At 43.1% G+C, this 4,284-nt stretch overlaps 1 protein-coding gene across 1 annotated transcript in view; it reads right to left on the reverse strand.

The window, feature by feature from the left end:
- LOC106518593 (synapse differentiation-inducing gene protein 1-like) overlaps positions 1 to 3,681 on the reverse strand; it is a gene marked incomplete at its 3' end in the record, with an annotated part of 13,044 nt that extends 9,363 nt beyond the window's left edge. Inside the window, 1 exon segment of the mRNA XM_074559744.1 lies at positions 3,440 to 3,681.
- Positions 3,682 to 4,284: the final 603 nt, after the last annotated feature.

A 4,284-nucleotide genomic window follows, 5' to 3' on the forward strand; every position in this document is an offset into this window, starting at 1 on the left:
GGGGTGGGGGGAGGACCAGGGAGGATGATTCAACCACTCAACCACTAGATGTCGCTGAAAACAACAAATCCTACACACCTTTAATGTCCCGATCCAGTTTTTTTGGCTCCCGATACAATCCCATTTTTTTAATGATTATTCTTTCCGATACCGATCCAATACTGATCCGATAGCTTTATTTCTTTCCAAGTCACAAGGTTGGTAGTATTAAAGCGAGCCCTGCTGTTCCCACCACGAGAAACATCCAGTTTGCAGATTTTGCAAGATGCAGTTTCAGCATCATTGTTTTCCATTAAAGTGTTCTCACACTGTGGACATGGTTGCATACTTGTGTGCGTCTTGACTTCTTAACGGCAGTTGTAAAGCATGATGATGCTGAAAACTGTCGCGAAAACTGGATCGGCCCGATCACATGACTAAATCTGATTCTACCCGATTTTCAAAAAATAGCCATATCTGCCACCGATACCGATACTGAGTATGATTGGGACAGTAAACACGGYGGGTAATCTAAAATACAGAAGACAAAACAGCTGCCATGGAACACTAGAGTCTGATGGACATCCAAGATGTCTTTTTGTCTTCTGTTTTCTCTGTTACAAATAGCCCACAAACTATCACCATCGCTTCTTCCTTGTCAGCCATGTTTATTTACTTTGAACTCACGTTTGATCTAGAGAGGTTTTGCAAGATTTCCCGTCTGCCATCCGAATATTCGTGAGTGAAATTCTTTTGTGTGGTGTGTTGTATTTTGCCGTGTGGCTGTACACCACACACTGTAGGACCAAACCTGTTACATCTATGATTGTTTATCCTCATGTGTGGGGTCTTTAAGGTTTTCAAAATCAACCAACAGTTTGAAAATCTTTCCAGGTGAAACAAACATTAGGTTTTAAAAACTTAACATCTCACAACCTAAATCACTCTGACGCTGTTTAAAGACCACTGGCTCTCATGCAAGCAGCCTGAATAAATGTTCTTGTGAGTTTTTTCCCCCCTCTGCCTCAGCTGCAGTAAAACTTCCCTACACACACAGATACTAAGCCGACAGAGGATTACCTTTCATGTCATTACTTAGCGATGCTCTAAGAAATCTTTATGATGTTGTCATGCTTCTCAAATTTGTTGTTGAGTTGGTGGAGAGGGGAGCTTTTTTTCCCCAGCAAATGGGGAATTAAAGTGTGAATAAGCTTTTTCCCAAGCAAGCTGAGCAATGTAGGACACCTCCGAATCAGTGAGGATGAAAGTGAGAAATAAATAACCTCCTGTTTGTATTTTTGGATTTCATGTGCGCACGTTTATTTAGAGGCTTTTGTATGTTGTGCGCGTGTGATTGTGAGTAAATATACGTGTGTGAGTGGGAGGGTGTTTTCGGCAAAGAAGAAAGTAAAGAAACACAGAGATGGGGGGGGGGGGGATCACAATTATATGTGATTCTCTGGTTGAGTGTGTTTGGGTGCACTGGCAGACAGCAGAGGTATGAAGTGCTGGGAGGTGCGGCTGAAAGTGAATGAGGCTGAGCAATCCGTGTTGCGAGAAAAAAACAATTTGGCATGACAAAGATGACAGGAAGACATGCCTATGTGCTGCGGTGCTGCTGCTTTAAGAGGAATCCAGAAGTGTTCAGCCGGGAGATTAGTGGACACAACCTGTAAATACCTACGTGTAAAAGATTAAACCTACCAAGATGTCAGTCACACTGCTACATCCGTGCAATTCAACCCAATTAGACTCCGGTCAGTGCAGTCTATTTCTCGGTCTCTGCCCCTTGCCACTCAAGCTCGGACCTCTGACCCCGAAGCAGAAAGCGAGTATTATCAACAAGGCCTCGAGACCGGCACGGCAGGATGCAGTGGAATACCAATGTGTCTTATCTGTCTAACGCCTCTACCCGTGCATTTCATCCACAGCCTCGCAGCTTGGATACCACATGTGGGGATCTGCTCGCAGCGCTCAACAACAACAACCCCGTCTCTGCGTAATTTCATTTTAGAAGCAGCGCCTACCGTATAATGGGGATAATAACGCAACACCAGATAGCTATTGATAACCGCAAATCTGGATAATGTGCCAGAGCTCGTCACTCATAATACTAAAACACCGCAGAGCACATTTGTCAATGAAGCTCCCACACAGCCTGGACATGGGAAAGTCCACTTCACTAACTGATAAAAGAAAGTGACAGAAATGTCTTGGCAGAGTAAAGGGCTTACCACCATGTTGACTGATCCCTTTAACAACAATCATCATCAAAGAGGAACTGGACAAAATATCACAGTCTAGTTCTGAGAACAGCAGCAGCTGATCGTCCGTCTCCTTTGTCCTGATGACTATATTTGTGAAGCTGATAAAACATTAATCCCTCAGTCGGCAGACAGGGCCCCTCAGGAGTCCTGTCTGCTTTTGTTTCCATGATGATTTTCATGTTACAAATCTCTTGAACATATGTGTAAATCCACTTTTTTTTCCCCCTGTCACATGTGTTTGTGTGCTTCAGTGGGAGGGTGTTGTCAATAGCAGCCACTTTTGCTGGAGTGGTTTGTTGTTTGCAAGGCTGACTGGCCGGCTATTGATCGTAGATTCCAAGAGGGGATCGCAAATCACCAGAGGATGGATGGATGAATTGATGAATGGGTTTTTCACTACAGAGGAGGTTTTACAAAAGTCCAAAATTAGACAAACAAAGGTGGCTCGAAGGAAAACCATTTTTTATGAGCTCTCCAGGGACTCACTTCCTATTTGTATAAAAAAACAGCCAGTACTCTGTAAATTATTAAATTTTAACGCTAAGGACTGCTTTAGGGTCAAAGCTAGGTTAAGGTGAGTATGTGCTGTAATTTAATAGAGGGCATAACCCTAGGCTGTGTTCATCTATGAATTCTGGCAAAGCCAATAAATCTTTGATGAACCAATTAACAGGGGTATAACCTTTAACAGTAACTTAGTGCTTTTGAAGAATGAGAACAAACATCCTATACCATCTGACAAAACTACCATTTGTTTTAGTTTTTTTTATATMYATMTTTGGTTTTCCGTGTTTTTTTTTAATCCCTTTTTGTCCAAGTAAATGTTCAGACTCATGTCTAGACCCAGAAAAAAATCACTATTGCAGCACAGAGCATACAGAGTGACTTGATAAAAGCATTTTGTTTTTCTAGAAATAACTCACACTAAGGTGCAAACTGTCAGAGTTCTTTATTAACAGCATCCTCCATCACTGAGGGACTCAATGCAATGCGACATGTAGCTATTCCACTTAGTTATATTTATTTATAGGCTAAAGACAAACACGAGGAAAAACCTGTGCATAAAAAAGACTTTTAAATAAGAAATAAACCACTTCTCAGGTTTTTCATCCCAGGAACACGCGCCGGTATGCGCGAACTGCGAGGGAATAAAAGAACAATTAAAGCCATAAACAGATGGATCACTTCCCTACCTGGGAGTTCTTGTCAGTCCAGATTTCAGCATAAAGAAGCAAAGACTCGCTTGGCTTTGTCGGCGCATCGTCGCAGGAATGCTGGCGGGTTCGTCCACGGGAAAAAGACATTTCTCAGACGGAACAYGCCTCGTAATCTCGCGCGGTCTCCTTTAGGAACACGAGGAACTCTCTCCGCGACAAACCATTCTCTGTCTGGATTCCTGCCTTCTTCGTAAACTTAAAAGCTCTGAAACGGAGGGGGGAGGGAGAGAGAGAGAGAGAGAGAGAGAGAGAGATAGAGGCGCGTGCGGAGACGCGGATGGAGAGATGAGTCCAAGTGCGCACAAAGACGGCGGAAAGAAAAGGAACAAAGCAGTCCACCCTTACTTTCCTTTTATCTACTAATCATCCAATAGCTCTTCATCTGGAAAACTAGGCACTGTCTGATTTAAATCAATTATCAACCCACCGAGGCGGCAGAACCCTCACCCCACCCACTCCTTAACTTCCAGGGATGGGATGAGTTAGTAAAGTCCTAAATGGGAGTTCATTGAAGTGACAGGTGAACGCAGTCGTGACTGAGCTGGACTCTTATCCCTCAGAGAAAAGTGCTCCAGGCCAGACGGCTTGCAATCACACAAACTGCATCACAGTGARTACACAGTGGTGGCTTTTGTGAGCTCAGAGATTTGATTAGTTTAAAAGATTTATGTCACTTTTTTTCCCTCACTTCCATTTCGGAGGAGGTTGTTGTGAGGTAATGTTTTAATGCCTTAATAAAAAACAATAAAAAAACCAACATAATTTCTTAATAATCCTTTTTTGTGAGTCAAACTCAAGGCCCGTGGGCCAGATCTGGTCCT

The sequence above is a fragment of the Austrofundulus limnaeus genome, unplaced genomic scaffold (assembly GCF_001266775.1).
Source record: "Austrofundulus limnaeus strain Quisiro unplaced genomic scaffold, Austrofundulus_limnaeus-1.0 Scaffold63, whole genome shotgun sequence".
Classification (NCBI taxonomy): domain Eukaryota; kingdom Metazoa; phylum Chordata; class Actinopteri; order Cyprinodontiformes; family Rivulidae; genus Austrofundulus; species Austrofundulus limnaeus.